Raw genomic sequence first — 22,487 nt, forward strand, 5'->3', positions numbered from 1 at the left:
CTGCCCTCGGCCAGCAACTGACGAGGGGTCCTGTGAGGCCCCAGCCTTGAATGGATACCATCTTATAAATGGTGCTTTCTTGTGTAAGCGTGGGTGGGGGCCCCAGAGGTCCTGGAGTGGCCGTGGGCCCTGAAGGCAGACCACAGGTTCAAGGCCATTTATGTGAGCTTCAGCACGACACTCAGCCCCTCTGAGCCCTACTTACTTTGTATGGAAAATGGAGATTTGGCCAGGTGTGGTAGCTCACACCTGTAATCTCAGTGCTCTGGGAAGCCAAGGTGGGTGGATCATTTGAGGTCAGGAGTTTGAGACCAGCCTGGCCAACATGACAAAAATCCGTCTCTACTAAAAATACAAAAATCAGCCCGGTGTGGTGGCGGGCACCTGTAGTCCCAGCTACTTGGGAGGCTGAGGCAGGAGAACCACTGGAACCCGGGAGGTGGAGGCTGCAGTGAGCTGAGATTGTGCCACTGTGCTCCAGCCTGGGTGACAGAGCGAGACCCTGTCTCAAAAAAAAAGGAAAAAGATTGGGAGGCCAAGACGGGTGGATCACGAGGTCAGGAGATCGAGACCATCCTGGCTAACACGGTGAAACCCCGTCTCTACTAAAAAATACAAAAAAAAACTAGCCGGGCGAGGTGGTGGGCGCCTGTAGTCCCAGCTACTCGGGAGGCTGAGGCCGGAGAATGGCGTGAACCCGGGAGGCGGAGCTTGCAGTGAGCTGAGATCCGGCCACTGCACTCCAGCCTGGGCGACAGAGCGAGACTCCGTCTCAAAAAAAAAAAAAAAAAAAGGAAAAAGAAACTGGAGATTTTCAGAGGAGCTGCCCACTGGCGGATGCAGTGGAAACTCCCTGTTCTACTCTCTTTCTGGGTGCGAACTCATTGAATCCTCATGACAACCCCACAAGGGAGGTGTTACTGCCACCCCCATTTCACAGACGAAGGAACGGGGAGAGTGGACGCCAAGGAGCTGCCTGAGACCACGCAGCTAGGGCAAGGCGGAGCCAGGATTCGAACTCTGGCCACAGAGCACCTCTCGCCATGGTGCACTCTCAGTCTTGAGCCTGAGACTGTGGGGCCATGTGCAGTGTCCAGTAACATTGGTGACTGTTACTGAGAAGGTCCCAGTCCTCTGCTCCCCAATCCTGGGTGCCCCGGGCAGGAAGTGCACCCCCCTCCCCACCCCGGAAGTCTCGGGACAGTCAGTTTTTTCTGGCCCACAATGAGCCCATCTCTTTCCCTTTGAGGAGGGGCCGGCTGCTGCACCCACTGCACGGGCGGCTCATCATGCAGGGTGGGCAGTGGCTTCTCTGCACCCCCATGGGGACAGGGAGGCCCCATGCGCTCTGGGCATCAGAATTCGAGTCTTCTGTGGGTTCTCCACGTTGCAGCAAACCAACGGCGCTCACATCCTGCCTCCTGGGGCTGAGACAGCAAAGCAGGAAATTGCATAACAGGCATTGCTGGCCGCGCTCCACGCAGATGGCTTCCGGGTGGTGCAGTTCACTGTCATGGTTTGGCTTCTCGGTGTGGAGTCGGCTCCTGAGCTCTGCCCATGAAAGACCATAGGGGGTGTGTGTGTGTGTGCGTGTGTGTGTACAGAGAATGGGGTGCAGGCCTAACCTGACAGCAGGGTTTCAGAAGCTCAGGGGCTCAGGAGAACAAAGCCTTCATGCAGAGGTGCAGTGAGACAGGAGACGCAGCCGAATCTGTGAGTAACAGTTTCGAGAGGGAAATGTACAAGGACGGGGGTTGTGAGTAAAGTGGATTCCAAGTGGCATTTAGTCACACAGTGGAAGCCCTCTAGCCTCTCCAGCTGACAGCAGGTGAAATTTAGAAGTCCAGACTGGGAGAAGAGGCACAGACGGTAGACTCTGCCCAGCTGTCACGGGTTCCTCTCCAGGATCCAGGCCTAAGAGAGCCAGCTGTCTGTGCCAGGCGAGGCTCACCTGCTTGAGACATCCAGGGTCTGGGAGAAGCAGCTGCACAGCGACCCCATACACCTCCACCTCCCACCTTCGAAGTCACTTCTCAGGAGAGCCCCTTCTGCTCTGGGGCTGTTTGAAATGGGACAGAGACTTGCTGTAGGCTGGGCCATGAGGCCAACCAGGAAAGCCCCTCTTGGGGCCCTAAAGAAGACGGTCTCATCAGGAACTGCAAAAAAGGTGATGGCCTGGCCAGGCGCGGTGGCTCACGCCTGTAATCCCAGCACTTTGGGAGGCCAAGGCGGGTGGATCACGAGGTCAAGAGTTTGAGACCAGCCTGACCAACATGGTGAAACCCCCGTCTCTACTAAAAATACAAAAATTAGCCAGGCATGGTGGCGTGTGCCTGTAATCCCAGCTACCCAGGAGGCTGAGGCAGGAGAATCGCTTGAACCCAGAAGGCAGAGGTTGCAGTGAGCTGAGACCGCACCACTGTACTCCAGAGCCTGGGTGACGCAGTGCGACTCCATCTAAAACATAAATAAATAAATAAAAAGTATGAGGGCCTGTGGCGCTTGCAGGGCCTCGGAGGTTTCTAACAGCCCAGGTGATCTTCTGTCGCCTCTGGCTTGGTGGTTCTCTAGGTCATCCTCTATCCTGCTTGGGCGCTGCCACGGAAACGGCTTCCCACCTGGTTGGGGTCTGGACATAGGATGAAAGTAAATATTTTACTGTGTGACAGTCCAAAAATTGCCCATCAAGATCACAGGGCACAACCAGCTGCTCCTGTGGGTGCTGTCCAGGCCCCTTCCTGCCACTGCTAATCCTTCAAGTATGCTCTTCCCTTTCAATCAATGAGGACGCTGCCCCACAGAAGGGACCAAGGGGCTTACCAAAGGCCACTTTTCTGGGAAGCTGCAGAGCTGGGCTGGTTTCAAACACCCGGGTTTTGACCCCATTCTTTGTCTCTGCTCCTTCTGTGACACCCCAGCCTTCTGGTACCCCAGTTCTACCAGACTGCCCTCAGCCGTCCTGTTGCTAAGGTTCCCCAGCATGATGCTGAGTCCAAGTCCTTAGCAGCCCTGTTGATCTTGGATGATGGAAACTTTTTTTTTGTTTTTTTTTTGAGACGGAGTTTTGCTCTTGTCGCCCAGGCTGGAGTGGAATGGTACAAGGTCGGTTCACTGCAACCTCCGCCTCCCAGGTTCAAGCAATTCTGTCTCAGCCTCCTGAGAAGCTGGGATTACAGGTGTCCCCCCTACCACGCCCAGCTAATTTTTGTATTTTTAGTACAGATGGGGCTTCACCATGTTGGCCAGGCTGGTCTTGAACTCCTGACCTCAGGTGATCTGCCTGCCTCGGCCTTCCAAAGTGCTGGGATTACAGGCGTGAGCCACCGCACCCAACCAATGGCAACTGTTAAATACAAGCCAACACATTGGAGCGAATGAACTCCATCTCTGTGCCTGTGTCCAGGGAGGTGAACCCGAAATCAACATGGGAATTGGCGAAGGTCAGCCCAGCTCCCTTTGGGCCCAGACGGCACGACTTGGAATGCAGAGACAGGATTATTTCCTGCATCAGCCTGAGCCCTGGTTCTTAATTTCATGTTCCCTTTTTAATCAGACAGAAGAAGGGTGGCGCGGCTGGGTGTTTATGGCGGGCCAGATGCAGCTGGGAGCCCTGCACTATTCCTGGCTGCCACTTGTCTCGCTGAGTGAGATCGGGCTTGTCGCTCAACCTCACATGCCTGAGTTTCCTAATCGTCAGGCCAGAGACATGCACACTTATCCTGTCCTCCACGGTCCGGGGCCCAGCCAGGGTGTAGCAGTTGTGCTCCGTGTTAAACATGCAAATGGGGCCCCCAGAATAATCCCACTGAGCACCAGGGCTTAGCTCAGAGACCAGGGACTCTTCTCTCTAAATACGGCTCAGTTCTTCTGCAACATCTAGACCACAGGGGCCTGGCTTAGTGATGTGGGATTCTCAGCATCCATGACAAATGCAGACTGAGTGGTGGTCAGACAGTCACACAAATGTATTTAAATGCTTTACCCTAGCTTTACTGGGATACAATTCACACACCACACAACTCACCCATTTAAAGGATACAGTTCTGGCTGGATGTGGTGGCTCCTACCTGTAATCCCAGCACTTTGGAAGGCCAAGGTGGGCAGATCACCTGAGGTCAGGAGTTCAAGACCAGCCTGGCCAACATGGTGAAACCCTGTCTCTACTGAAAAAAATACAAAAATTAGCTGGGCATGGTGGCGCATGCCTGTAATCCCAGCTACTCAAGAGGCTGAGGCAGGAGAATCACTTGAACCCGGGAGGCAGAGGTTGCCGTGAGATTGCACCACTGCACTCCAGCCTGGGCGACAAAGACTCCATCTAAAAAAAAAAAAAAAAAAAAAAAAAGTGTAGGTTCTGGCCAGTGCAGTGGCTCCTGCCTGTAATCCCAGCACTTTGGGAGGCTGAATTGGGAGGATCTCGGGCTCAGGAGTTTGAGACCAGCCTGGGCAACATAGTGAGACACCATCTCTACAAAAACACTTAAAAATTAGCCAGGCATAGGCCAGACTCAGTGGCTCATCCCTGTAGTAACTCCAGCACTCTGGGAGGCTGAGGCAGGTGGATCACAAGGTCAGGAGTTCAAGACCAGCCTGGCCAAGATGAGAAACCCTGTCTCTAATAAAAATACAAAAATTAGCCGAGCGTGATGGCTGGCGCCTGTAATCCCAGCTACTCGGGAGGCTGAGTCAGAGAATTGCTTGAACTCTGGAGGCAGAGGTTGCAGTGAACCGACATTGTGCCACTGCACTCCAGCCTGGGCGACAGAGTGAGACTCCGTCTCAAAAAGCAAACAACAACAACAAAAAATTATCCGGGCGCAGTGGCACATGCTCATAGTAGTGAGCCATGATTGTGCCACTGCACTCCAGCTGGGCGACAGTGAGTCCCTGTCTCACAAAATAAATGCAAATAGAAAGTGTACGGTTCTACGGTTTTAGTATATTCACAGATAATGGACAATCGCCTCAGCCCAGTTTGGCTCTAGAATAAAGTAACCATAGACCGGATGCCTCATCAACCACAGAAGCCAATCCCTCACAGTTCTGGAGGCTGGAGGTCCAAGATGAAGGCTCCCACAGCTTCTGCGTGGTGAGGGCCGCCTCCTGGTTCACAGAAGCGCCTCCTAACTGTGCTCCATCACCTCCATATGCTGGAGGCCGGAAGGCAGGTCCGACAGCCTCTGGGGAAGGAGTAGCTGAGGAGTCCAGAGTAGCGGAGGAACGGGGGGGCCCACACCGGCCTGCCGGGGGCTTCAGATGTTCTTTTAGGAGTGACAAGGGAATCGGCCTGCCCTGTTCTGCAGCCCTGGGGGCCACAGAGGACCCGAGCACAGCTGGCGTCTCTGCTCAGGGCTCCAGCCTCCATCTCTGGGAGTGAGCCCCCATGGATGCCTCACTCCACCCAGGGTCACTGTCTCACAACAGCAGCTTTCCAGAAGGCAGCCGGCCATTGACGAGTGACCTGGCGGAGACGGTGAAGGCCAGAAGTTCCGCCAGAGGCCGCGGGCCAGCCCCTCGCCTGTGAGGGGGACCTGGGTCTCTGGTCTCCCCAGGATGGTGCTTCCCCTTGCAGTTAGGCCTGGAGGCCGGAGATGGTCATGTGAGCTCTCCTGGGCGGGGGGTCCCTCTATGGCTGTGACCTTGAGCAAGTCCCCTTCCTCTCAGGTCTCGGTTTCCTGGGACACGGACTGGGGATGGACGTGGTTCCTCACCTCACAAGACTGCGGAGGCACGTGAAGCCGATGGTCCCGAGCATCTGGACAAGTGCCCAGCCCAGAGTAAGCGCTTAGCAAATCCGAGTGATTTGGCAGCACCGCTGAGCCTCAGTTTCCTCATCTGCAAGACAGGGTTACGCTCTCCTCGCAGGGAGGAGAGTTCTGTGGGGTCATCAGGCAAGGCCCTCGGCACAGAACCGCCAATAGGTCAATAACAGATGTTAGCTGTTACTGAGCTCGTAATGGGATGATAAAATGGTTTTCTTGACTGGGCGCCATGGCTCATGCCTGTAATCCCACCACTTTGGGAGGCCGAGGCAGGAGGATTACTTGAGCCCAGGAGTGGAGACCAGCCTGGGCTACATAGTAAGACCCCCATCTCTACAAAAAATAGAAAAGATTAGCCCAGCATGGTGGGGCATGCCTGTAATCCCAGCTCCTCTAGAGGCTGAGTCAGGAGGATTGCTTGAGCCTAGGAGTTCAAGGCTGCAGTGAGCTGTGACTGCACCACTGCACTCCAGCCTGGGTCACACAGTGAGACCCAATCCCCGCTCCTCCCCGCAAAAAAGTTTTTATTTGCTGCCCCAATTTTAGCTGAGACTTTGAGGGAACAAAATAATACAACGGGTGAGGTCCCCCACCCCACAAGCCATCTTGCTGGACGCACATACTTTGGGGCTGTGCAGCACCGTGGACGGCATCTGTCCAGTGCCCGTTTGGTGTAAATGAGGCAGATGGATGAGGTGGGTGGAAGAAAGGCCCCTGGCCAAGCTGCTCATGTGGATCACGTGTCCTTTGGAGGGTGGGCTGCCTCCTTCCTGGTTGCAGCCTGACCAAGGTGAGCAGCCAGTGCCTAAGGCTTGATTGGTGTTAACCACAATCACTGCCATTGGACCCATCATCAAAAGCATAGGTGCGGCCGGGTGCGGTGGCTCACGCCTGTAATCCCAGCACTTTGAAAGGCCGAGGCAGGTGGATCACCTGAAGTCAGGAGTTCAAGACCAGCCTGGCCAACATGGTGAAACCCCATCTGTACTAAAAATACAAAAATTAGCCAGGGTGGTGGCAGGCTCCTGTAATCTCAGCTACTCAGGAGGCTGAGGCAGGAGAATGGCGTGAATCTGGGAGGCGGAGCTTGCAGTGAGCCAAGAATGTGCCAGTGTACTCCAGCCCGGGCGACAGAGTGAGACTCCATCTCAAAAAAAAAAGTTTGCCCTTTTTTTTTTTTTTGAGAGGGAGTCTCACTCTGTCGCCCGGGCTGGAGTACACTGGAGTTCAGTGGCGCATCTCAGCTCACTGCAACCTCTGCCTCCCTAGTTCAAGCAATTCTCCTAACTCAGTCTCCTGAGTAGCTGGGATTACAGGCACACGCCACCACGCCTGGCTAATTTTTGTACTTTTAGTAGAGACAGGGTTTCACCATGTTGGCCAGGCTGGTCTCGAACTCCTGACCTCAGGGGATCCACCCTCCTCAGCCTCACAAAGTGCGGGGATTACAGGAGTGAGCCACTGTGCCTAGCCTAAGTCTTAAGAGTAGGAGTAGGGGACGTGATGTTGCTCAAACTCTTTAAAAAAAAAAAAACAGCTTTGTTTAGGTATAATTGACATATATTATGTAAAGTGAATAATTTTTTAATTTTTATTTTTAAGAGACAGGGTCTTGCTGTGTTGTCCTGGCTGGAGTGCAGTGGTATGATTGTAATTCACTGTAGCCTCAACTTTCCGAGCTTAAGCCATTCTCCTGCCTCAGCCTCTGGAGTAGCTGGGACTACAAGCACAAGCTACCAAGCCTGCAAATTTTTCTTTTTTTTTTTTTTGAGACAAAGTCTCGCTCTGTTGCTCAGGCCAGAGTGCAGTGGTGTGGTCTCGACTCACTGCAACCTCCGCCTCCCAGGTTTAAGGGATTCTCCTGCCTCAGCCTCCAGAGTAGCTTAGATTACAGGCACCTGCCACCACGCCTGGCTAACTTTTTGTATTTTTAGTAGAGACAGGGTTTCACTGTGTTGGCCAGGCTGGTCTTGAACTCCTGACCTCATGATCTGCCTGCCTTGGCCTCCCAAAGCACTGGGATTACAGGTGTGAGCCACCGTGCCCAGCCTAATTTTTGTATTTTTAGTAGAGATGGGGTTTCACCACATTGGCCAGGCTGGTCTCAAACATCTAAGTTCAGTCCTCCCACCTTGGCCTCCCAAAGTGCTGGGATTATAGGCAAGAGCCACCGCACCCAGCTATTAATACTTTCTTTTATGGATTATGCTTTTGGTCTAAGAAATCTTTGTTTAATCCAAGATTACAAAGATTTTCTCCTATGTTTTCTTCAATAGTTTTAGATTTTACATTGATGTCTATGGTCCATTTTGAGTCAGTTTTGTATGTGCAGGGCAGGAGTCAAAGTTCTCTTTTTGGCACTTGGAGACTTTATCGTCCCGGCAGCTTTTGTTGCAAAGCCTGTCCTTTCTCGCGGTGTCACCTTCCACCTTTGTCGAAAATCAAGTGACCAGATACATGCGGATGTATTTCTGGATGTTCTATTCTGTACAATTAACCTATGTTTATTTAAATCTTGACACCAGGACCACATGGTCTTGAATAATGTAGCTTTATAATATGTCTTTTAAAATAATAGTTGTATATATTTTGGAAGTACATGTACTATTTTAATAAAATACATATATATATATATATATATATATATATATATATATAATTTATTTATTTATTTATTTATTTTGAGATAGAATCTCCATCCGTCTCCCAGGCTGGAGTGCAATGGCACGAACTCGGCTTACTGCAACCTTCGCTTCCCGGGTTCAAGTGATTCTCCTGTTTCAGTAGCTGGGACTACAGGCGTGCACCATCACACCTAGCCAATTTTTGTATTTTTAGCAGAGACAGGGTTTCACCATGTTGACCAGGCTGGTCTTGAACTCCTGACCTCAAGTGATTGGCTCCCCCTCCATCTTCCCAAAGTGCTGGGATTACAGGCGTGAGCCACTGCACCTGGACAAATTTTGTAATGTCTTAAAGAAAAGAAGTGTAAGTCCTCAAACTTTGTTCTTCTTTTCCAAAATTTTATGAAATATTTATAGCTCCTTTTTTTTTCTTTTTCTTTTTTTTTGAGAGGGAGTCTCGCTGTGTCACCCAGGCTGGAGTGTAGTGGCCGGATCTCAGCTCACTGCAAGCTCCGCCTCCCGGGTTCAGGCCATTCTCCTGCCTCAGCCTCCCGAGTAGCTGGGACTACAGGCGCCCGCCACCTTGCCCGGCTAGTTTTTTGTATTTCTTAATAGAGACGGGGTTTCACCATGTTAGCCAGGATGGTCTCAATCTCCTGACCTCGTGATCTGCCCGTCTCGGCCTCCCAAAGTGCTGGGATTACAGGCTTGAGCCACCGCGCCCGGCCGAAATATTTATAGCTCCTTTGCAGCTCCATATGAATTTTAGAATCAGCTACCAAAACAAAACAAAACAAAACAAAAGTCTGTCGGGATTTTGATTTTGATTGGGACTACATTGAATCTATAGGTCAATTTGGAGAGAAGTGGCAACTTAACAATATTGAATGCTCTGATTCAAGACTGTGTGTCCCCCGTTTATTTAGGTGTTCTTTCATTTCAATCAGCGATGTTTTGTAGTTTTTGGTGTACAGTCTACGGTCTTGCACATCTGTTTTTGTTTTTTTTTTTGAGATGGAGTCTTGCTCTGTCGCCCAGGCTGGAGTGCAGTGGTGCGATCTCGGCTCACTGCAACCTCCGCTCCCGGGTTCACGCCGTTCTCCTGCCTCAGCCTCCCGAGTAGCTGGGACTACAGGTGCCGCCACCACGCCCGGCTAGTTTTTTTTGTATTTTTAGTAGAGATGGGGTTTCACCGTGTTAGCCAGGATGGTCTCGATCTCCTGACCTCGTGATCCGCCCACTTTGGCCTCCCCAAGTGCTGGGATTACAGGAGTGAGCCACCGCGCCTGGCCGCACATCTTTTGTTAGATTTATACTTAGGCAAATTGTATTTTTGTTGCTATTGTAAATGATATTGGAATTTTGAATTCCAATTTCTGATTTTTTATTGTTAGTATTCGGAAGGACAATTGTTTTCTGTTTATTGAGCTTGTATTGTGAAGACTTTTTAAGTTACTTACTAGTTTTAATAGCTTTTTCTGGCCGAGTTTAGTGGCTAACGCCTCAAATTCCCATACTTTGGGAGGGAGAGGCAGACGAATCGCAATCACTTGAGGTCAGTAGTTCCAGAACAGCCTGGCCAACATGGCAAAACCCCATCTCTACTAAAAATACAAAAATTAGCTGGGTGTGGTGACGCATGCCTGTAATCCCAGCCACTCTGGAGGCTGAGGCCCAAGAATTGCTTGATCCCAGGAAGTGGAGGTTGCAGTCAGCCGAGATCACGTCATTGCACTCTAGCCTGGGGGACAGACTGAAACTGTCTTGAAAATAACTTTTTCCCTAGATTTCACAGGATTTTCTAAATAGATGATTATGTTATCTGCATGTAAAGCCTGTTTTACATCTTCTTTCTAATCTACATGCCTTTCGTTTCTTTTCCTTGCCTAAGGGCATTGGCTAGAACCTCACGTGCAATGTGAATAGAAGTGGTGAGAATGGATATTCTTGCCTTGTTCCCTGTCTTGGGGTGAAAGCACTCTATCTTCACCATTAAGTACGATGTTAACAGTAGATTTATCTTAGATGCCTTTTATAGAGTGGAGGAAGTTCCCTTCAATATCTAGTTTGCTGAGAGTTTTTTATCAAGAATGGACATTGGGTTTTATCAAATGCTTTTCCTGTATTTATTGAGATAATCATTTTAAAAAAAATTTTTACTCTGTTAATATGGTGAACTGCATGGATTGATTTTCTTTCTTTTTTTTTTTTTTTTTTTGCGACAGAGTCTCGCTTTGTCGCCCAGGCTGGAGTGCAGTGGCCTGATCTCAGCTCACTGCAAGCTCCGCCTCCCGGGTTCACGCCATTCTCCTGCCTCAGCCTCCCGAGTAGCTGGGACTACAGGCGCCCACCACCTCGCCTGGTTAGTTTTTTGTATTTTTAGTAGAGACGGGGTTTCACCATATTAGCCAGGATGGTCTCGATCTCCTGACCTCGTGATCCGCCCGTCTCAGCCTCCCAAAGTGCTGGGATTACAGGCTTGAGCCACCGCGCCCGGCGGATTGATTTTCAAATGTTGAATCAACCTTGAATTTCTGGAATAAACCTCACTTGGTCATTAAGTGTTATAGATTTTATAAATTATTGGATTTGATTGCTCAAAGCTTGTTAAGAATTTTTCTGTTTGGCCGGGCGCAGTGGCTCAAGCCTGTAATCCCAGAACTTTGGGAGGCCGAGACGGGCGGATCACGAGGTCAGGAGATCGAGACCATCTTGGCTAACACGGTGAAACCCTGTCTCTACTAAAAAATACAAAAAACTAGCCGGGTGAGGTGGCGGGCGCCTGTAGTCCCAGCTACTCAGGAGGCTGAGACAGGAGAATGGCCCGAACCCGGGAGGCGGAGCTTGCAGTGAGCTGAGATCTGGCCACTGCACTCCAGCCTGGGCGACAGAGCGAGACTCCGTCTCAAAAAAAAAGAATTTTTCTGTTTGGCATCTTGTAGGAAGAAAAAATTTCTTTAAATAAAATAAAATAAGAGTTTTCCCATCAATCTTGATGGATATTTGTTTGTAGTTTTCTTTTCTTATATGTTAGGTTTTAGTGTCACAGTAATGCTAGTGGTCATAGAATGAATTGGGAAGTACTCTCTTCTCTTGAATTTTCTGGAAGAGTTTGCATATAATTAATATTATTTCTTCCTTAAGGAAGAATTCTAGGTTTGGTAGAATTCACCAGAGAAGCCATCTGGGCCAAGAGTTTTCCTTATGAGAAAGTTTTTGACAATAAATTCAATTTCTTTAATAGGTAGAGGGATACACCAGTTATTTCTTGCTGAGTGAACTTGGATAATTGTTGTTTTCGAGTCATTTGTCTATTTCATTGAAGTTGATTTTAATAGAAACATACATATTTCCCTGATGTTCTTTTTAATATCCAAGGAATCTGTAGTGACATTGTCCATCTCCTTCCTTGACATTGGTAATCTGTATCTTATCTCTTTTTTCCTGATCAGTCTGGCTAGAGTTTAATTAATTTTTTCAAAGAAACACCTTTTGATTTTATTATTTGTTTCCTATTTTTGTCTTGTTTTGTTTACATCATTGATTTCTGCTCTGATCTTTATGATTTCCTTTCTTGTTATTTTTTATTTTTCTTTCTGTAGTTCCTAAGATAGCTTTTTTCTTTATTTTATTATTTTATTTTTCATCTTTGAGACAGAGTCTCACTCTGTCACCCAGGCTGGAGTGCAGTGGCGCAATCTCAGCTCGCTGCAACGTTCGCCTCCTGGGTTCAGCGAATCTCGTGCCTCAGCCTCCCTAGTGGCTGGGACTAGAGGTATGCACCACCATGCCCAGCTAATTTTTTGTTTTTTTGTTTTGTTTTGTTTTAGATGGAGTCTCACTCTTGTCACCCAGGCTGGAGTGCAATGGCACAATCTCGGCTCACTGCAACCTCTGCCTCCCGGGTTCAAGCGATTCTCCTGCCTCAGCCTCCCAAGTAGTTGGGATTACAGGCGCCCGCCACCATGCCTGGCTAATTTTTGTATTTTTAGTGGAGATGGGGTTTCACCATGTTGGCCAGGCTGGCCTTGAACTCCTGACCTCAGGTGATCCACTTACCTCGGCCTTCCAACGTGCTGGAATTATAGGCATGAGCCACTGCACCCGGCACTTTTTCTTATTTTAATATAGGCATTTAGTGCTATGAATTGCCCTGCAAGTACTACTTTAGCACCTCAAATTGTGATGTCATGTTTTCATTTTTCATTGTTAAAATATTTTCTAAGTTCCTTTTTTTAAATAATGTGTTATTTAGCCTCCAAATAGTTGGAGATTTTTCTGGTTGTCTTTCTGTTATTGATTTCTGATTTAATTCCATTGTGGTCAGAGAACATATTTTGTGTAAGTTGAATCCTTTTAATGTCATTGAGACTTGTTTTATGATTTAGAATATGGCCTTCCTATTTGTGTGCACTTGAAAAGAACACATATTCTACTGATGCTGGGTGGAGTGTTCTACCAATGTTAGTTAGGTTCAAAGTGTGTTGATAGCGTTGTTCAAGTCTTCTATATTCTGACTTATTTTCTGTCTATTTGGGTTGTCAATTTTTGAGACAGGGTGGGATTCAGTGACTCCTGCCTGTAATCCCAGCACTTTAGGAGGCCGAGGTGGGAGGGCTGCTTGAGTCTAGGAGTTTGAGACCAGCCTGGGCCATGTGGCAAACACCCTTCTCTACAAAAAATGCAAAAATTAGCCAGGCATGGTGGTGTGCTCCTGTAGTCCCAGCTACTTGGGAGGCTGAGGTGGGATGATTGCTTGAGCCCAGGAGGCAGACGTTATGGTGAGCTGAGAGTGCACGACTGCACTCCAGCCTGGGTGACAGAGTGAGACCCTGCCTCAAAAAAATAAATAAATAAATACAAAGATTGAGACAGGGCTGTTGAAACCTCTGGATATATCTATTTCTCCTTGTAATTCTAATGGCTTCGCTTCATGTATTTTAAAACTCTGTTATTAGGTACAGAAACACTTAGGACTCCTGTTCTCTTCCTGAATTGATACATTATGAAATGACCATGTTTATCCCTGACAATGTTCTTTGCTCTGAAATCTACTTTATCTGATATAAATACAGCTACTCCAGCTTTCAAAAATAGTTGGCATTAGCATAACTCTTTTCCCATTGTTTTCTTTTTAATCTATTTGTGTCATACTTGAAATTAGTTTCTTGTAGGCAGCATATAGCCGAGTCTTGCTTTTTTTGACCATTTCTATTTTATGTGATTATTGATATGGTTGACTTTAAATCAATCATCTCACTGTTTTCTCTTTCTCCTATCTGCTCTTTCTTCCTTTTTATCCCTGTCATTTTCTGCTTTCATTTGGATGAGTTTTTGTGATTTTATTATATACCTTTTGTTGGCTTATTAGCTATAACTCTTTGTTGTGTTATTTTAGTGCTTGCTTTAGGGTTTTTTATATCCTTTTTTTTGGGGGGGGGACGGAGTCTCACTCTGTCACCCAGTCTGGAGTGCAACGGGGCAATCTTGGCACACTGCAACCTCCTCAGCCTCCTGAGAGTAGCTAGATACAGGCACCTGCCACCATGCCTGGCTAATTTTTGTAGTTTTAGTAGAGATGAGGTTTCACCATGTTGGCCAGGCTGGTCTCAAACTCCCAATCTCAGATGATCCACCCGCCTTGGCCTCCCAAAGTGCTGGGATTACAGGCATGAGCCACCGTGCCCAGCTGTTGTCATACTACATTTTCCCACATATATCATAAAACCCACAGTACATTGTTATTATTTTTGCTTTAAACAGTTATTGTTTAAAGATATTTAGAAAAGCCCCTATACCCCAATCTTTACATTTACTCATGTAGTTACCATTTCTGATCTTTTTGTATTTTTCTTTCCATCTTTTTTTCAGGGACTCCAATTACACGTATATTAGGCCACTCAAAGTTGTCCCACCATTTACTGATGTTCTGTTCCAAATGTATTCAGTCTTCTCTCTGTGGTGGTTCATTTTGGGGAGTTTCTATCACTATGCCTTCAAGTCAAGTTCACTCATCTTTTCCTCTGTCATGCATAATAGCCTATTAATCTCTCCCAGGTGTTTCTCAGATACCATCATTTTCATCTCTACAAGTTGGGATCTGTTGTATCTCTTCTATGCCTCTATCCAATATGTTTAATCTTTCCTCTAGCTTCTTGGAAATACAGAGTACAGTTGTGATCATGGTTTTAATGTTTCTGACTGCTAATTTTTTAATCTGCATCATTTCTGGGCCCATCTCAATTGTTTGAGTTTTCCCATTATAGATTATATTTCTTTGCTTCTTTGCACGCCCGGCTAATTTTTTGTATTTTTAGTAGAAATGGGGTTTCACCATGTTAGCCAGGCTGGTCTTGAACTCCCGACCTCAAGTGATCTGCCCACCTTGGCCTCCCAAAGTGCTGAGATTACAGGCGTGAGCCACTGTGCCTGGCCACTTTCTCACATTCTAGCAGCTGCAGATATAGTATATGACTAAGTGGGAAGTTTATATTTATTATTTTTATTTTTTGAGACAAGGTTTCCATCTGGTGTCCAGGCTGGAGTACAGTGGTGCCATCACAGCTCACTGTAGCCTCAACCTCCTGGGCTCAAGCAATCCTCCTACCTCAGTCTCCTGACTCCTGGGACTACAGGCACATGCTACTATGCCCAGCTAATTTTTTGATTTTCTTTTTTTTTTTTTTTTTTTGTAAAGACAGGATTTCCCTAGGTTGCCCAGGCTGGTCTTGAACTCCTGGAATCAAATGATCCTCCTGCCTCAGCCTCCCAAAGTGCAAGGATTACAGCGGTGAGCTCTTGCACCCCGCCCAAGCAGGACTTTTTTGTTTTGTTTTTGGTTTTTTTTAGATGCAGCCTCGTTCTGTGGCCCAGGCTGGAGTGCAGTGGTATGATCTTGGCTCACTGCAACCTCACACCTTCTGGGTTTAAGCGATTCTCCTGCCTTAGCCTCCCTAGTAGTTGGGACTATAGGTGCTTGCTACAACACCTAGGTAATTTTTGTATTTTTAGTAGAGGCGGGGTTTCACCATGTTGGTCAGACTGGTCTTAAACTCCTGACCTTAAGTGATCCACCCATCTCAATCTCCCAAAGTGCTGGGAACACAGGCATGAGCCACCGTGCCTGTCTTTAGTCTGTTTCTGTAGGCTCATGAGCTGTTTCTTCTTCTGGTAGTGGATTTTGACCTTCCTCTTCTCCAGGGTGGCTGTCACCACCTGGTACTTCCAGGCAACCTTGTGAGCCAGGCGCTCCAGGTGTGCAGACCTTAGAGGCTTGAAACACAGCCTTAACGGCAGCGGGAACCACCCTCCGCTTTTTCTTTTTCTTTTTTTTTCTGAGATGGAGTCTCACTCTGTCTCCCAGGCTGGAGTGCAGTGGCGTGATCTCAGCTCACTGCAAGCTCCGCCTCCCGGGTTCACGTCATTCTCCCACTTCAGCCTCCCGAGTAGCTGGGACTACAGGTGCTCACCACCATGCCCAGCTAATTTCTTTTTGTATTTTTGGTAGAGATGGGGTTTCACCGTGTTAGTCAGGATGGTCTCAATCTCCCAATCTTGTGATCCGCCTGCCTCAGCCTCCCAAAGTGCTAGGATTACAGGCATGAGCCACCGTGCCCAGCCCCGCTTTTTCTTGTCATAGGGTGGTGGGATCCCATCAGACACTTGGAGGTGGTCTAGGGCAGCCTGACCGCACTTAGTCTTTTTAAATTTAAATTAAAAAATTCTTTTGAGACGGAGTTTAGCTCTTATTGCCCAGGCTGGAGTACAGTGGCATGATCTCGGCACACTGCAACCTCTGCCTCCCTGATTCAAGTGATTCTCCTGCCTCAGCCTCCCGAGTATGTGGGATTACAGGCACCTGCCACCACGCCCAGCTAATTTTTGTATTCTTAGTAGAGACGGGGTTTCACCATGTTGGCCAGGCTGGTCTCAAACTCCTGATCTTGTAATCTGCCTGCCTTGGCCTCCCAAAATGCTAGGATTACAGGTGTGAGCCACTGTGCCTGGCCAGTCTTTTTTTTTTTTTTTTTTTTGAGACAGCATCTTGCTCTGTCGCCCAGGCTGGAGTGGAGTGGTGAGATCTTGGCTCACTGCAACCTCCTCCTCCCGGGTTTAAGGAATTCTCCTGCCTCAGCCTCCTGAGTAGCTGGGATTACAGGCGCCCACTACCACACCTGCCTAATTTTTGTATTTTTAGTAGAGATGAGGTTTCACCATCTTGGCCAAGGCTGGTCTTAAACACCTGACTTCAGGTGATTCACCCGCCTCAGCTTAAAAGTTCTGGGATTACAGGCAAGAGCCACCATGCCCGGCAGGCCTCGCTTAGTCTTAAGGACAGCACGCCCCACACTGTCTGCCTAAAGAGGTGGCTGGGGGCCTGGAAGTGGTAGGGGCTGCCAGAAAGTTTGGCATTCATCCACTTGCAGGGGAAGGATAGGCACTTTCACTTGTTTCTGTAGAAATTGCTAGAAACATTGATGCCCTTGCCACCCAGGGCCACCACCTCTTGGTCCAGCAGTACCTGTTTGGCTGTGATGGCCAGGCAGCCCAGGAGATGGCCTCAGCCACTGTGCACCAGGGCCCGCCCTTTTGCTACCTTTGACAGCCGCCCATTACAGGGTGCTTTTGTATTCCTATGTGCTCCTTGGGCTTTGTTCTGGATTCTTACTTGGAAATGGTTTGATTTGTTTGGGTCTTGCTTTTAAGCATTGTGAGATCCAAGCGGCATTCTGGGTAGGACTCATATTCTCCCAGCACCGAGGCAAACCGTTTCTGAGCACTGTATCCAGTGCGAAGTGATTTATGAGGCTTTCCACTTCGGCCGGCAGGAAGAGGCACTATTCTTCGCCCTAGAGTTCTGAAGAGTTTGCCTCTAATCCTTTCATGTTGTTTTCCTTCTCTAGACTCAGGATTTCCTCACATGTATCAAACTGAGCAGTACTCGGTTGAATACTCGAGAGGACCCTCCGCAAGGGTCCAGAGTTCTGCGTGAGGCCCTCTCCTCCCCAATCATCTGCTTTGTAAACTCCGGGAGACTGCCGGGCTCCTCTTGGGCTCTCCTTCCATGCCCTGTGATCTGGACACTTTCTCCAGGCGGTAACTGGGGCAATTATACGGCTTGTTCATTAGTTTCTTGAATCTTGGGGATCACTGTCCTTCCTTGTCTGATGTCTACTGTCTTGATTTTTTTTTTTTGGCAGTCTCACTCTGTCACCCAGGCTGGACCTTTGCGGGTCCCTGAGCCCCGTTCCTGAAGTGAGTGCTGCCGGTCAGCTGTGGGATCAGGGAAGACTTTGTGGAACACTGGGGTCTGTGTCTCTCCCTGTGAAGGCAGGGAAGCCACCGTGAGCACCCCAGTGACTGTGCCAGGCTCTGCCCTGAGCCCCGTGCAAGCCCTGCCCCATGAGGCACACGGCACCTGCCCCATTTTCACTGGGGGCAGATGGGATGACTTGCTCCAGCTGGTGAGTCTCAGAGGAGGGCCTCCTGCACCCAGTCTGCACTCTTCACCCCTCACCTGGCTGCCCTGCCCTAGTGCGTTCCTGGGATGAGACCCAGAGGATCCCTGGGCAGGGTAGGGGAGCCCTGGTCTTGCTGTGCAGCTCTGGTGCCATTAGCTGGCCCTGTGCCCTTGGGCTGTCTGAATACTCGCTACCCCTTGTCATCTCCTGCGGGGGTCTGGCTTTTGAACAAGTCTTGGCTTCTTTCTAGGAAGTCGTGCTGTGAGTCATTTATCAACAGTTCCTGACTCTTGCTCTGTCCTGGCACTGCCCTCACGGAGCTGCCCGTTGCTGGGACGGACTAGATAAATGAATGAAACCACGGACTACACGAGCAATTACAATCGCGATGGAGGCCTCAAAACAGCAGCGCAGCAGGGCAGGAGCACACAAAGGCAGCCGGTGCCTGTGAGCGGGTCAGCCCACCAGGAAGGCTCTGCGGGAGGGAGGTGGCGCTTAAACGGAGACCTGCAGGATGAGCAGGAAGGGACAGAGGATGGAGCGGTCCCGTGGCGAGGAGGAGAATGGGCCATTTGAGGAGCAGAGAAAGTGCAGAGGGGCCTGGAGAACCGCGGGGAGATGAGACGCAGAGAGGGGCAGGAGATGGAGAAGGGCCAGACAGGAGGGCCTGCAGGCACTGTGAGGGCTGCATGGCAGCCAAGTCCCCTTCTAGCCTTCCAGATGGAAAGGCACTAGGCGAGGTTGAGAAAGCCAACATCCGATGGGCCACAAAGCAAAGGTGCTTCTGCACCCTCATGGGCCAAGATACCAGCAAGGTAAGGTCACCTCCAGCCAGGGCCGGGCTCGGCTCTTGTCTCATGTGTCCCGCCTTCCATCCACAGCCCACTCGCTCCCCCCACCCCTGCCTGTGGCCTCTGCAGCTGGCAACCTAGGCCCGAAAACAATGCAGAGAATCTCCGGCCGGCCGGGGCTGTGGTATGGATGGGCTTCTATTTATAACAATGCAGCAACTGCCACCTCAGTGGGCCTGTGGCCCGACCTCTGGTGGGACTCTGGCAAGCCTCAAAGCCAGACCCTGGAGGAGACAGCAGAGGAAGGGCAGATGACACAGCTGAAGGGTGTGGAGCCAGCTGCTCCCACCCTGGCGTCCTCGTCAGGACCCGCAAACCCCCATCTGTGCGTGGTTCACACCAACATAAGCTAGACAGGCCCGGCCTCTGTCCAGCCCCCCTGGGCTGCCGTTTTAGACAGATCACCATCACAGATACAGACAGGCGAGAGGAAGCAAGGGACAGGTAACTTTGTGGTGTCAGCGTATTTGCTGTGACTGATGTCAAGACCGGCTTGTTTTCACAGGGTGGTCTGTTGGTCGGTAAGGGGTTCAGCAATGTTGCTGGCACCAGCAGGCAGGATTTCTTTGGAAATGAACAGGTATCTTGGAGAAGAATCAGGAGATCCAATGGTAGCCAGCCAGGGCCTGGCAGGAGTGGGAGGGAGGCATTGCCTGGGCCCCAGTGCCAGTTCCGCCCCTCATTCTCTTGTGAGACTTGGGCAAACCGCTTCCTGGCTCAGCCTCATTTTCTCCTCTGAAAGCTGTGGGTTATAGTATGTGGCTCACAGGGTGAAATGTGAAAATGTCAGTGAAGTGCTTAGCATAGTCAGTGCCTGGCATGCTGTAAACATCCAGTGAATTGTTACTATTACAAAGCAATTTTAAAAAAGGAATGTGTGTTAGAAACACAACCAGCAGGAAGTGAGCTGTGCTTCCGTCCAGCAACATCAACGAGGCAGCGGTTCCCAGCCTGAGTGCCAACGACCCCGACTCCAAGGAGAAAGGTTCCGAGGCAAACGTATTTGGGAAATGGCAGACTGTTTCCTCTTACTGATTTACAAAACACATTTGCATATTAAAGGCTCAAAAAGGTATTTTTTATAATAAAAAGATGTTAAATTTTGTCCCATCCACTCTTCCTAAACTTATTTGGCCACAGAGCCCTCACCTTTTTTTTTTTTTTTTTTAGAATACTAACTTCCCATGGGAGACATTTTGAAAACGGCAGAAGTTTGGGGGTTGATACACCCTCCATCCAATTGCTCCTCCTTCTTTCCCCAGGAGAAAAGTAGAGAGTGATGTTGAGGCAGAGCAATGGGGATGCACACACAGGAATCCGACCGGCTGGCAGCCTATGATGGGAGATCCACTGTCCCTGCCTTCCAGCCAGGGTGCTCCACGGCCTTCCTCAGAGGAAGTATGGACAAGAAGCCCCATCTCTGGCATGAAACTGGGTCAGTTTTGTTGGCTAAAAATCAAATGCCAAGAAGTACTGGATAGGTCTTCTAAGAGAAATTGCAAATGCGGCCAGGCGCGCTGGCTCACGCCTGTAATCCCAGCACTTTGGGAGCCAAGGAGGGCGGATGGCTTGAGCCCAGGAGTTCAGGACCATCCTGGCTAACATGGTAAAACCCCGTCTCTACTAAAAATACAAAAATTAGCTGGGTGTGGTGGCGGGCGCCTGTAGTCCCAGCTACTCGGGAGGCTGAGGCAGAAGAATCACTTGAACCTGGGAGGCGGAGGTTGCAGTGAGCCGAGATTGCACCACTGCACTCCACCCTGGTGACAGAGCAAGACTCTGTCTAAAAACAATTAAATAGAATAAACAACTAAGTGGCAGTCCAGAAGCTAAGTGGGGTGAGCTGCTGCCAGGCGGGACGAGGGCAAGGAAGGTCTTTCCTCCTGTTAGGGGGACTCACAGAGGAGCGTTCAAAGTGTTTGACTGGCAAGGAGGTGACTTGGCCCACTTGTACTTGCAGAGTTTTTCTTTTTTGAGCAGGTGCCAGAGAGCAGCTTAAATTTGCACTTGTGTTTCTTATCAACCATTTCAGATAAAATCCCTTAGCCTGGATTAACTGCAAAATAAACATGTTCGTGGGAGCTGGGTTCTGTGTTTCAGATGCCCCCTGGGTGGGTATTTATGGTTACTGTCCTTAGATTAAAGCAGAAGGCCCATGGGGTTCGCGGACCATCTGTACAAGAGTCACTCGCTTTAGGAAATCACTGTTTTAGGAAAAACAGATTCAAGGGCCTAGCCCAGCCCTGATGAAGAATCTCCAATGAAAGCCTGCGCGCTGTACTAGAGCCGCACCACTCCCCAGCAGCGGGGTCCTGTGCTTGATAAGGGGGCTGAAGGCCAGGCGGGAGATGTCCCTACCCCACAAACCAGATGAAGTCGAAGTGGGAACCAACTTGGGACCATTTAACCCGGATGTCAGGCCAGAGCCTGTGGGTAAGCGCAACAGCATCACCAAGACTGGGAAGCAGGTTTGTGCCAGGTCCACCTCATGTAGTCCGAACCACCGCCCTGCCAGACAGGTATTCAAGTTCTGCTTTACAACTGAGGGGAAAACTCTCAAGACATAGACGCCAAGCGCCTCGATCTGGTTACAGAGCAGGTGAGGGTTAGAGTGAGGGCAGCCTGCACAGTCCACTCCCTCTGTAATGCCAGAGACCTGACCTAGAAGCCTCTCCGGAGGCTGCCACAGAGAACTCAAAGCTGAAAGCAGGCACCAGGACACTCACAGGTAGGCAGGGCCATGTGGAGGGGACCACTGGCTCAGCCACGTCATCGTGCCACAGGACTCACACTTTTGCCCCAACGAGAGGCCGGGATCGTGTCATTGTGTAACTGTTCTTTCTACCCGTCCCTGAGGAGCTTAATTTGGCCTCTATCCCTGTGTTGCCATCTGAAGCACCCATTACCAGTGGGATATGTGTGTCCGGAAAAGCCAAGCAAAACACGACCTAGCGCAGTCTGCCTTCCCCCTTTCCTGAGTTAAGCGGAACAGAAACATAAATGAAACTGCCTGTGCCTGCCACTGCAGCACATGCCCCAGAAGGGCTGCGTGGGCATCCTTGGGGCCCCTTCTTGTCATCATCCAGACTCTTTGCCTGCCCTGATTTGGAGGCGGCTCAAGCCCCGCCATCTCCTTCCCGGGCAGGCGGGAGCGACCGTGCATTCCAGCCGGACATCCCGACAGCTCGGGCGTCAGGGGATGCAGGCTGAGCTGACCCCTGCCATCTACCACTGTAATCGAACCCAAAAAAGAAACTTGGAGGGGCTCACAGGCCTGTAGGACATTCTTCCGGGGCTGCTGCCTGACAGGGAGTGGGGGTGTTATCTGCCTGAGCACAGCTGATAGTGCCTTATGGAGAGATGTCACATGCCACCTCAATGGAGGATCAACGCAGAGAATTTGAGGTCAAGGGTTTAGGCCGAACCATTTCTATTTATAAAAAGGAGTGTCCAGGGGGAAGCAGAAGGGTAGGAGAAGACTGGCTCGGCCTGGGTGCCAGTCAGCAGGATGACAGCCAAGGGCAGAATGGAGCCTGCAGCACCTCTCCCTTTAAAGCTAAGCCCTCCGCCATGAGCCTCTCCTGTCAGAGCTTGAGTCCCTTTGTCTCCAGATGGCCTCTGTATACAAACTAGCACGAGCCCACGTGGGAGAAACATGCCTTGTGACTGGCTGTGAATGTCACTGGGGACTGTCCCCCCACTTCATGGCTGAGAGGGCCTCCTGTGAACACAGCGTGGAGAAGGTGTCAGGCTCTTCAATTCTACAAGGACCAAAAAGGGCACACATTA

General features: G+C 49.7%; 1 long non-coding RNA gene across 1 annotated transcript; it reads left to right on the forward strand.

Moving 5' to 3' along the window:
* The first annotated feature begins 1,480 nt into the window (after positions 1–1,480).
* Positions 1,481–20,779, forward strand: LOC144335006 (uncharacterized). Its single transcript, XR_013405384.1, has 3 exons — positions 1,481–1,713; positions 5,665–5,777; positions 19,869–20,779. It is a non-coding gene; the product is annotated as an uncharacterized LOC144335006 (long non-coding RNA).
* The last annotated feature ends 1,708 nt before the right edge of the window (positions 20,780–22,487 follow it).

This window comes from Macaca mulatta, chromosome 15, assembly GCF_049350105.2.
Source record: "Macaca mulatta isolate MMU2019108-1 chromosome 15, T2T-MMU8v2.0, whole genome shotgun sequence".
In the NCBI taxonomy this organism is placed as follows: Eukaryota; Metazoa; Chordata; class Mammalia; order Primates; family Cercopithecidae; genus Macaca; species Macaca mulatta.